Consider the following 13,019-nt stretch of genomic DNA (forward strand, 5'->3'; position numbering starts at 1 on the left):
TTTAGATGCTCCCACGGCCAGTATCATAAGGGGATTGAATGAGCAGCAGAATGTGACATGGGCAGAGTTTGAAAAAGAGATTAGGCGTCATTTTTCTCCTTTCCAGTCATTGCGGGAGGCAAAGGAATTTGCTTACACAATCACTGCTGGGCCTAATACATCCCCTTGCCAGTTTTTACAAGACTTAAAAAGGGCATTTTCTCGTTTTTATGTATCTTTTGACCCCTATTCTAATGAGTTTAAAACTGCCTACTTCTATGGGCTACAAAAAGCCATTATATCACAACTGGTCTGTGAATTTGATTGTGACAAGTCCCTTGAGTGGACTGTGCACCAAAGCACAAATCTATATGCAGTACTCTATTGTCAGGGTAGAGAAAGTGATAAAATGAAAGATACTAGACCAAAATATAAAGAACCCTCAGCACCAGTGATGGAAATCAGGTCAGCCAAAATGTCCCTTGAGACTGCTCAAAGTCCAGGTAAAAATAACTTGACACCTGAACAAAGGGGTAATCAACACAGATTATCACTTCCTGTACCAATGTTTCAATCACTAGTAATGGGGAGAGCTACATTAGCCCCAGGTACTTAGGAGATAGGCCCCGGGCAGGCTATCGGCCTGATATGTCAGGTATGAACAATAACCAGAGACAAAATCAGGATCAAAGAAATGATGGTCCCTACCCGACATTGGGGACACAGAGCAGATTTGATCCCAATACCATTATATATGGTAATCAAGATAGACCCCGATATTTGGATCGATTAACTGATAATCGGAATCAACATAGGGGCCAGTACCCACAACAAGAGAGACAGGACATGAGGCAGAATACGAATTATGCTCCACGTCAGTACAATGATTCCCCACCAAGGGATTACAACCAAAGGATGGGTGCACCCCGATCTCCTCCACATATGAATCAAGAGTTCAGGAACAACCCCAATATAAATCATTCACCTGAGAGGTACCAGAATAGATCCAATCAGGGGGAAAACAACCAATATCGATCTAGGCCACAGAGAGAGGATTCTAGAGAGATGGAAAGATTCCAGTGTCTCGAGGCCCAAGTGCAAATGTTATCTGAGCAAATAGGAAAGCTCTGTACAGCACAAAAACAGTCATCAAAGGAGGGGGCAGAAAGCCATAGCAATGACCGGGTAGTTTCTGAAAAGTGACTATGTACTTATAATACCTGCAGTGCCAAAAAGACATATTGCTCTGATGTAATTATGCATAATGACTCTGAGATGCCTAATGATTTAAAAGTGAAAGTAACAGTAAATGAACATGTGACAGAATTTGCAAATACATCTAAAAGAGAGGTACGGTTTAACCTGGAGCTAAATCAAACATTGGAGATCTGTACGAATGAAACAGGAAAACCTAAAATTCCAAAAGAACAAAGAGACAGATTCAAGAAAAACGACTCATGCATGGGGAATACCAGTGAACAGGGAGTACGTGGGAATGCTATAACTCCTTCCCTGGGCAATCAGAGCAATAACCAAACACAGGCAGACAAAAGAAATACTCAAAAGGAGGGTACAGGTCAATCACCTGAAGAATTATTTGAGCCACATATTTTTGAAGACGTTAAAAGGGCTGGTACCACACTAAATCACGAATGCACAGGGTTAGACAATGACAAGTTGCCAAATGATGTTACACATGTTCAGTTGGAGGATTGTAGTGTGACCCCTGATGATACCTGGATGGATGGGCGAACAGTGGCCACACTCCAAAAAACCTCTGAACATGGAGAAATTAATAAAGTCTCCCACGCAGAAATGGGCAAAAAGGAGGGAAAAATGTCATTTCATTTACCAATGTGCTTAGCCAAAAGTGAAAAAGGCCTGAGAAAGGTGAGCCCTGAAATCAGTAAGAATTTGCACTTCTTATGTGTGTTAGAGGAAGTTGAAGACAGGTATTATGCTCCCATCACTGTAGAAGAAAAATGCAATACATTTGCAATGATTGACACTGGCGCACAGGCCACAGTTATGTCTAAAGAATTGGTAAAGAGTATCATTGAAGGGAGATCCCCACAGTATCAGATCACAGTGAAGGAAAATCAAGGTCCAGTGCATAATTTTAACGGGGAGGAGGTGCCTATTACAGGCGTCTCCGAGGTTGACATAAAGATAGGTAAACACAGAATGAAACAGGAGGTATTGGTCACATCCATTAGTGAAATTCCATTTCTGATGGGAACAGATTGCCTGAAAAGATTGTCTCCTCTCATAGATGGGGTGAATGGAGTACTGTGGTCCTTAACCAAAAAACTATTGAGACCTAAGAAACTAAAATCACAAAATAGCAATATAAATGAATGTCACACCGTTGCCAAAACAAATGATGCAGTGGAGGTATATCTCCAGAATAGCTGCATCCCTAGCGTCACTGTTATATTAATGTGTCAAGGCAAAATGCAGAGTGAAAATGAAAAACTACCTATACAAATATACTTGGGCCCAAGGAAAAAATGGCAAACTGCCATAGATGAGCACACATTACGTTTTTATTTAAAAGAGAAGACATGCAAACAGAATACTGCTCCTAAAGCAGATTCAGAAAAACACATCACCACTCTTGCTGAAATACACATGGAAGATGAGCAACCATGGGTTCACGTTGGTATAAATAACTATTCTAAAACAACAAAAACCACTTTAGCACTTGAACAGGAAAGGAGTTTCATTAATGAGAGACTGTTGCAAAAAATAATGAGGGAGAAAATCCCAAAATTTAGAATTAAAAACCAATATGTTTCTGGGTTGGACAGTCCAGATTTTGAAAACCGAATTGCAGGAAGATGCATGCTGAAAATTAGTATTGGACAAAAGACAATTCACCATAATGTTTGGATAGTGAGTGGGACACAAAATGACTTTTACATGGCCAATGATATAATGCACAGAATGTGCATGGTGTTAGATTTCCTTAATCAAAAAATATGGTCACGCCTAGGTGGGCCGGCACCTGAATTTGAAGATAAAAGAAGAGCTTATCATTGCGCACAGCTGGTCCCATATGCAATTGAATTACAGCTGAGGAAGGATACTGTTATCCCTGCATTCACCAAACAGGTTGCAATAACACTGAAATGCAAAAATGGACTGCAGATGAAAGATTCTGATGCATTTGTGTTCTTAAATGAATCCATAAAACAGCAAGGCCTGGATTATGAATACATTCCATTGATAGATATTCGTGAAGGGTCTGTAAAAATTATGGTGAATAATAAAGGTTGTCAAGATATTAATTTAGAGGAAAACTCCTCATTAGGAATGGCCATACAAAAATCACATTATACTGCAGATCTAAATAACTTGATTATTGGAAATATCCCTGAAAAGTATGTGGATGTCAAGGGTGAGTTGCCAGAATACTTGGCCTCTCAGCCCAAAGGAATATTTAGAATTCATTCTGTGTACCCTTATGATTCAAATAAGACAGTGTGCTGTCATCAACAGGATTGCATAACATTTAACTTAAATGAAAATGAAACAGAAAATCAGCCCATTGAAGTGGAAGCTGATATGCCAAAATATTTAAAAGCGGCAGCTTTACGGAGAGACACAGCCACACAATTAGAGGAAAGCACAGAGATTCCTCTACTGGAAGATTTTCGAGAATTTTCCAAAATGGTAGAGGAGCAGATTTTTATTAGCGGATGCATGTGGCAGCGATGAGGATAGAAATGAACTGAGGAAGATATTTATGGAGTTTAAAGATGTATTTGCTAAAGATGCTTATGATTGCGGTTTAACTGATTTACATGTGGCCACGCTAGCGGAAGGGTGTAGTAGAAGCCCAGTATTTGTGCGCCAGTATAGATTACCACTGGCATGTTTAGAGTCATTGACAGAGATTATTAAAAATTTGGAGTCTCAGGGAATTATCAGGCCTATTCATAGCACATCCAACATACCTATTTTAGGTGTGTTGAAGCCAAATGGTCAATGGCGGCTATGTGCAGATTTGAGGGAGTTAAATAAAAGTGTGCCAGTATCCAGATGGCCACTGCCATTCATTGATCAAGGCCTAGCTCAGGTACATGGTTCAAAAGTGTTTACCACTTTAGATCTCACCTCTGGATATTGGTGCGTGCCATTGGCAGAGGAGATTCAGAATTTATTTTCATTTTTATTTGATAAGACTCAATACGCATGGGTTAGAGTTCCATTTGGGTATGTCAATAGTGGGAGTGAATTTGGAATATGTTTGAGTAAGGCCATGCCTGATGCACCAGAAAGAGGTACTATAGTTTATGTGGATGATGTCCTGATAAAGAATGAGAGCTTGAAAAACCACTTTGATGAAATAAGACAGGTATTTGGCCAGTTGCAGAAAGCAAGCGCCAAAGTATCTTTACAAAAAGCACAATGGTGCAAGAAAAAAGTGAATTTTCTAGGCCATGAAGTGACTGAACATGGACTAAACCCACAAAAGAAGAAAATAGAAGCCATACAAAAACTAAGAGACCCTAAAAAAGTGAAAGGGGTAAAAAGTCTATTAGGAATGACAGGCTATAACAGGAAGTTCATTGAAAATTATGCTGAAATTACTCAACCATTGACTAAAATGCTAAAGCTGAATACACCTTCGGAGTGGGAAAAAGAGCAGTCTGAGGCAGTGGCTAAATTAAAGGAATGTCTTGTAAAGGCACCATGTTTAGCATACCCCATAAAGGATAGGGATTTCTTTATAGAAATAGGTTTCTCTGAACATTGTATGTCAGCAGTGTTGTCACAAAAACATGATTTGAATCACAAAACCATTGCCTATGCAAGTAAGGCTTTTTCTCAAGTTGAAATTAAATTCAATGAATGTGAAAAGGCCCTATTGACCACTGTGTGGGCGCTACAACATTTCCGCCCCATTGTTCAGGGAGAAAAGGTGATTATTGAGACAAATCATAAACCTTTGCAGTTTTTAGAGAAAAAAAGGTTTAGGTCAGGTAATCTAGCACAGTCCAGAATCACTTCAAGGACGCTGGCATTGCAGGGATTTCCTGTAGAAGTGAGATATGGCCAAAATAAAAAAAAAACAGTTGCTCAAGGTTTAGCAGATCTACATGACTGTGTAGCTGAACACGTATCAAACAAAGTAGAAGTGGAATCTAGTTTACAGGTTTTTGAGCAATCACCACACAAAGCTTTTGATGAAAAGACATGCAAGGATTTGCCAACTGTATATGTTGATGGTTGTGCTTTTCACATTGAAAATGACAGTAATAAACAATAAGGGGTCGATTCATGGAGCAAACGTGCGCCGAAAATCCCATGCAAGCAGGCGCAAGGTGGCGCAAGCGTGAGAAACCCTGCGCACCCGCGCGATTCAAGGAAGACGCTGCGCGTGTTTCCCACTGTCCGTGCGCCAATTCCTGCCATGGCACACGCGGGCACACACGGCGTGCGCTACGCGCACCGCAAAAGCGCACATAGCGCGACGCACACAACCAAAGTGGGCGGAACAGTGGGCGTAACACGCGGAATGGGGAAAAACACGTGCAAAAAGAAGGCGTAACTGGGGAAGTACTGCAGGGAACTACACGGAACGCCCACACACACGCGAACACCCCGTATTCATGGATTCGAATACGGGAAACCCGCACACGGCAAAAGACGCACACAGGCGTCAACGGGTCCACCACACGAAGGCAGGCGGAAGTGTCCCCGTGCACAGTATAAAAGTGTGCGCAAACAACAAACATGTATATACAGCTACGATGAATGCCCCTTTTTGTCACAGCACTGGTCGTGGGACACCGCAGGAGGAGGAGAATAGCCAGGGCACGCATTTTCGCACCACGGACAAGCCTTTTTGGGAAGCCTGATGACCAGGTCTACAGCAGGTATAGGTTTCCACCCCATATCATCCTAGACCTGGTCAGGGAGTGGGAAGATGACCTTACATCCCCCACCCTTTGCTCCCAAGCATTGAGCCCCTTGGAGAAGGTGCTCAATGTAATGCATTTCTTGGCCACTGGGTCATTTCAGCGGACTACTGCCATAGTGGGGGGGGTCTCACAGGCCACGCAGTCACGCTGCCTACACCAGGTACTGGCAATCATGACAGCGCGCCCCTCAGTCCGCAGGCACATATACATGCCCAGAACACCCGCAGAAAGGCAGGCCATTGTCCTGGATTTTTACAGGGTGGCACACTTCCCCAAAGTGCTCGGTGCCATAGATTGCACCCATGTTGCCCTACGTCCACCTAGGGCCACTAAGTACATCTACCGAAACCGCAAGCACTGGCATTCCATCAATTTACAGGTGGTATGCGATGCAAAGGGAATCATCACCTCTGTCTATGAAAACTACCCTGGCTCCACCCATGACAGTTTCATATACAGAATGTCCGCCCTGAGCCGGGCCCTGGAAGCTGGGCAGCATGGCGACACATGGCTCCTAGGTGAGTACAAATGCCCTTGCACATGCATGTATGTCACACACACACAAATACACAAACCCCAATAATCACAACCATTTACACCTCCCCAGGGGACAGTGCCTACCCTCTGAGCAACCACATGATGACACCAATCCGGAACCCCACCACACCACCCCAGGTAAGATACAACGCCACCCATATTGCAACCAGGGCCATAGTGGAGCGCACATTCGGAGTGCTCAAGTCACGTTTCCGCTCCCTTAACCGCTCTGGCGGGCAGCTACTATATGCACCCCCAGTAGTGTGCAGGATCATTGTGGCAGCATGTGTCCTGCACAATGTTGCAACACGGCAGGGCGTACCGGTGGACAAGGTGGTGCCCCCACATCCCCAACCACATGCACAGGCGCTGCCCATGGGAGGGGACAGGGCACGTGGCGAGGAAGCCCGGACCCAGCTTGTGGCTACATTTTTCACCTAAACTCCCACCCCTGCGGAGTGCACACAGGCCTGGCACATACCAGGTGACAATCGATGATGACAAAGAGACAGTCAACTGTCACAACCTTACCACCCTGAGATTGTTTCCATGGAAGTGCCACATTGTCTACATCCCTAGCTACTTAAACACATGCTATCCTGTGTGACCAAAAGGCACACATATGACATATGACATGATATGGCATTTGTAACGTGCCTATACACAAGTGTTTCAAGGTGCAACGAGGCAGGGAGGGGGGAACAAGGGAAGACAGACAACGATACTACTAGGCCAGGTGTCATTTAGATTGCCCAAGTGCAGGGGTAGGGGGAAGGGAAAAGTGCAAGGGGAAGGAGAGGGGGGGAGTGCAGTACAGGGTAAGTAGAATAAAAAACAAATCAATAGGCCAGCTGGTGGCAACTGCAAAGGTAAGTGCAGACAAGTGCTGGGAAGTGGGGGCTTTAGGGGTAGAGAGACAGTCCCGCAGTGCAGGGGTTGCCAGGGAGGCAGTGCAAGTGGAGAGTGGCTTTGCCAGGGCCCGAGGTCGGTGAGAGTGGCCCAGTTGCAGATCCAGTGCAGTTTCGGTGAAGAATTTAGCAAGGGAGAGGGAGAGAGAAAGCAGAAGCAAAGAGGAAGGTTTTGAGGTGCTTCCGGAACCGGAGATGGTTCTCCTCCAGTTCCAGGGAGGCAGGAAGGCTGTTCCAGAGGGAGGCCGCTGCCGCGGAGAGAGATCTACCCCCAGCTCATTGTTTCGAGAAGCGGCTGACCCTGACATGCAAGGTGTGAATCACACACACCTGCAAAACAGGCCATGACCATCACTGTTATGTCACTCAAACCCTCCCAAACCACAACATGACATGGCAAGCAATAGCCATACACCAACACAGAACCAATAAGGTACACATTGCCATGTTAAAAATGTACATTGGCATCAGACAATGATGCCTGACATGGAATCAGATGAAATGACTGACCAACAACCTCCCACCCAAAATAAGTAATTCCCAAATGCATTACAAAAGTTGTAGACGTAACATAACAATGAATGCCTGTCTACATGCACATTGTGAATTGCAAAATCAACACTGCAGCTTCTGTGTGCTGTGTCCAACTCCTGCAACACACTGCTCAGCGCACAGCACAGTGAACAGCTATTGTGTGTGATGCACACCCTGAGCATCACATCTTAGCGACAAACCACATCAAAAAGCAAATTAGGCATGTACAGGATCCATAATTGGTCACATAACATGTGCTGCAGGGACACAATGGGCACCAGAAGGCAAACAGAGTGTACACGTGGATATACAAGGGTGGTTGTACATGTAGTGCATCATAGCGTGAGTGTGTAGGTCAGTAAGGACATGCACTCAACATATGCATGTGCAATCAAGTGACCATCAGTGTCCTCTACACATCACATGTGAACATTCACCATGTGTACACCCCAGCATGTCAAACCACAACTATCCCCTCACACCTGAAAGGTAAACACAACACATGAACAGGCATTGATCAGCAGAACACAACATGTACATAGGATACCACAATTACAATGTCAGGGTTCCCATCACACTGCAGGGCAAGGCAACTATCAACAACAAAACACCCCCCCTCCCTCACAAATGACCATGACGCATTGAACAACTGCACCTGGGTCATGGAGCCTTCAACCCTCAATTTCACCTGGCCAAAGGATCACCCTTCCCCTTCGTCACGGTGGGCAGCCGTAGTCTGACTATTGGCACCCACTACCATGTCACGGCTGTGGCCCTGCACGTAGTCCACGAGGAAGTCCAGTTACTGCTTGCAGAAAGGCTTCTTCCTCGACGTGCAGGAGGTCGTGGCTGTGTGTGGGGTCCCAGCCTGTGCTGCAGGTGCAACCTTCCTCCTCTTGGCTGTGGCGCAGACCCTGGCTGGCTAATGCCACCCTGACCAGTATGGCCAGTGGGTTCGGTGGATTGAGTCAAGGGAGTGGCAGGCAAGGCCTGACTTGTGTCAGTGGCATCTGGGTGCCCTCTAATGGACCCTGCGCAGCAACATCCGCTGTGGCAGGGTCATTGACTGCAAAGGTCCTGGTTGGCAGACTCACAACCGGGTTGCTGTTGGGTGCATCTGCCCCTGCACTTGCCAACACCCGGCTGTTCGGGGCAGCAGATGACATAACTGCCCCATGGACACGTGTCTTGGTCAGAGCAGCCCTGCGTGCCCCTATGGTTTCCCTCCTGGCCTGTTGGAAATCTACCAAGGGCTCCTCAAGTGCTAACGCAGCCTGCGCTGGCAGACCCTGAGCCTGGGTGGCGGTGTCCACAGCTGCACCTGCAGCTACCACTACCCTTGGGCCCGTGGCAGTCGATGGAACGGACTGCTGGGTCACATGGGTGCCAGTGCCAGATGCAGAAGCTGCATCCCCGGAACCACAGGGGGTGGTGGCATGACTGCACCAACACATGGCACAACATTGTGCTCAAGTGGCGCACCCCTGCCTCTTCCCCCTCTGTGGCCGCCCTGGACACCCTGGAGTCCCCCTACTGCCTGGTCACCTCGGCCACGTCCCGACCATGCCCACCACGAGGAGTACGCCCAGCTGAGGCGACCCTCACCTTTGGTGTCCTCCCAACCATGGCACAGATGTAGTAGTGCTGGCACAGATGGAGTGGTGCCAATGGGAGGTGTACACCACAATTGACCTGGGCAATTGGGGTGAAGGGGGTGGGAAGCAAGATGTTAGCAGCCCCCCTGCACCTGCAAGGCTGTATGTGACCCTAGTGATGTAGTGGGTCACGCAACGCTCAGGCACCCCAAAACTGCAGTAAAACAGTGCACGCAACCCTGCAGCCTACGTGCGTGGAATCAACCTCCCGCAGTACGCGGTGGCACCCAGTAAAACGAATAACGCGTACGCGTGGGACACGCAGGCTACTATGACCTCAAAAATGGGTGTGATACACAGGGGCACCCGCAGTGGGAAAAATAGCGTGTGCGACTCACCGTCTGACTAGCGTGATGCAAAAAAACACGCATAGCCAATACCCCCGCCAAAAGAAGAGATACGTCCTTGATAGCTGTGAAATTGTGATGGCGCGTGAAACAACAGGAAGCATCAACACACGACGGTCTCCACGAAAGGCACGTACAGCGAACTGCTGCCCCCGCTCACCTTTAACCCATGCTGAGGGAAACGCCCGCGCACGTCACTTCACTTACGCGCATGGGCCCTTTCCTCGGATTACACGCATTCCCACACGGACGTGCAGTTTTTCACGTGCGCTGAAACGCCCGTGTACGCCCGCGCGTGTCACGTCACAGAGGCGCTTACACTTGAAGGGCTTTCGGTCCAATGAAATCGCGTATGCCTGCAGACGCGCTTACGCGCTTACGCGCTAAGGGCCTTTCCTCGAATTACACGCTGACATGCAGAATTTTCACGTGCCAAATCACTCTGTATCAAGCTGGCCATGCGTAAGCACATGGAAGACCACGCTCCTGCCCAAAAGGCCGAATTACTGCCCCCCAGACCCCCGAGCAGCCTCCCACAAGCCATCTGCTGCTGCCTGCCTGCCTGCCTGCTGCCACCGTGCCCTGCCATTTGGTGCCTGCACATCAGCCATCTGCAGGGGTCCAGTTGCGGTGCCCACCCCTGCTGGAACAGAAGACTCCCGACTGGGATACCATCGCTCCACAGCCCAGCCCCAGGACCCAGTTGCCCACCCACGCCTGCCTCAGGGGTCACCATGTCGGGGCAAACACCATCTGAGACCACTGGCGACCCCTAGCCAGAGGGGCAGAGGGCCACCAGCTTCAGTCAGAAGGAAGTTGGTGTCCTGGTGGAGCTTGTCCTGGGGCATTATGATGCCCTCTTCGGATCATCACGCGCCGACAAGGAAGGACGGGACAGGATCTGGGACGACTTTGTGGTTGCCATCAACGCGGAGGGGGTGGCAACCCGCAACATCAAGCAAGTCAAGAAGCGCTGGGAGGACTTGAGGTCCAGGACCCTCATAAAGGCCCGGCACCTCATGCAGGGGGGCCGGGGCAGCATGAGTACCATCCAGCTGAGGGTCCTGGAACGCGTACGCCCAGCGATCCATGCCCAGATCCTTGAGAGGCAGACCTGCCTGGAGTCGAGCGGTAAGTGGCCAAGCATTGCTGTGTGAGACAGGGCATGTTGCAGTGTGCTGGTTGTCTGATACTTGCCTGTATGTGTGATATAGGCCATGTACGCGTGTATGTGTGCAGGGACATCATGGTCATGCATGTGAGACCAGTAATGTGTGAAGCACACGGTTGGTGTATGTGTTTAAATGCTACATGGGTAGCCCTATGCGGAATGGACACATGAGAGCATGCCAGTCTCTGTTCCTGGACATGGGTGGGGGTGAGGGATGGGTGCTGATGCTATGTACTTGTATGGTGTCCATGTCTGTGTGTCTGACCTGCGTGTCTGTGACTTTTGAATGCCATGGATGCATGACACATGTCTGTGACAATGTTCAGAATCACTGATGCAGCCTAGTTATCCTTGTATCCACTATGTCTGGGGTGTACCAGTCCAGATGGATGAATGTACGGTGAAGTGTGTGCATGTGATAGGCTTGACCCATGATGCATGTGAGTTCAAAAACAACATTGTATGTTTCAAGAGTCCCTTGGACATGTTTGCTAATGTCCATAGCATGCGCCATGCCTGTTACTGCATGTGTTTTGCCTGCACTGACCCATGTGTTCTGGAGGGACATGATGGAAGTGATCTTTGACAGTGCCACTCATCTGCTATTGCTTCCTGTCTAGGGGACCATTGTACAGTACCCGGATGCTTGTGTTCTATGTCTCCCTCTACACAGCGCAAAGTGGAGAAGAGGGCGGATACAGCGCTGTGGAGCAAAGCGGCGGGGATGCCCGCACGGCTGCAGTGGAAGGGGTGGGTGAGCCCCCACAGGGGCTTGCAACGGCGGACGACGGGGTGGAGCCATCCAGGTTGGTGGTTTCCACAGAGGAGGAGGAGGCCGCTACTGAGTCGCACATCCCTGCTGGTGCAAGTGGTGCAGTCCAGGGGCAGGAGGCAGCACAGGCCGCCGGGGAGGGCCTGTGCATGTCACTGTCCCTGACACTGTAACTGCACCACCATGCACCAGCAGGGATGCCCCATCCCAGGCCCGTCCGCAGGTAGGGGGGATGTCCATGTCATCTGACTCCCCTCCACCTGCGGACGAGGGGACCCCTGGACGTATGGAGAAGGTCCTGATTGGTGTCGCGTTGCGCACGGGTGTCATTTGTGATGAGGTGCGTGCTTCCTGCGGGGAGCACGCACGTCATCACGAAGAGCACTGTGCCAACGTTGCCCAGTTGGGAGCGGCCGTGGTCGGGGGTTTCGTACATGTGTCGGGCACTCTGGCGACCCTTTCCTCCTCTGTGGAGGCTATGCGCCAGTCGTTCTCCATGCCGTCTTCCGGCCCAGATGCCACCAGGGCCCCCTGTGGACCTGCCCCGACCAACGCAGCCAACTCGGTGGGGATCCCATCCCTGACACAGTCGGGAGTCGGAGGTCCAGCAGGGGTGGACACACCAACAACTGGACCCCAGCAGATGGAGGATGTGACGGCGTCGGTGGATTCCATCAGCCTGGATGCCGTCGTGCTGGCACAGGCAGTTGCGTCTGAGGCAGCGGCAGGCTCGACGTGGGAGGCATCATGGCTCGGGGCCATCAACATCAGGGGGGCAGGCATCGGCCGGAGGGCAGGAGAACCCTGGAATGGGAGTGTCTTCCGTGTGGGAGCGGTTGGGCCAGCAGATAGGTGCGGAGTGGCAGCGGGCAGAGGAGGAGCGGCTCACAATGGTCAGGGCGGAGAACTCCATGCGGAGGGCGTTGAGGCGGGCTGAGTGCCTCGAGGGTATTCGCAGGGAGTTGGAGCTGGACACTGCATTATCCCTGCGAGACCTCGGGGACAGGGAACATGCCCGCCTCCAAGCCATTGAACAGGAGTTCGATGATGCCCTGGCCCATGACAACAACCAGTGACCCGTCGGACTAGCCCGCTGCCCTTGTAAATAGTTATGTAGTTAGTATTAGGTTTCCTTTGCTTTTTTCTTTATTTTGGACCTTTTGGACAATGGACCACATTTTTGTAT

General features: G+C 49.2%; 1 pseudogene; it reads left to right on the forward strand.

The window, feature by feature from the left end:
- Positions 1 to 4,243: 4,243 nt before the first annotated feature.
- LOC138515280 (tektin-2 pseudogene) overlaps positions 4,244 to 13,019 on the forward strand; it is a 168,430-nt pseudogene continuing 159,654 nt past the window's right edge.

Source organism: Ambystoma mexicanum, chromosome 6q, assembly GCF_040938575.1.
Source record: "Ambystoma mexicanum isolate Mex_15411 chromosome 6q, UKY_AmexF1_1, whole genome shotgun sequence".
Classification (NCBI taxonomy): Eukaryota; Metazoa; Chordata; class Amphibia; order Caudata; family Ambystomatidae; genus Ambystoma; species Ambystoma mexicanum.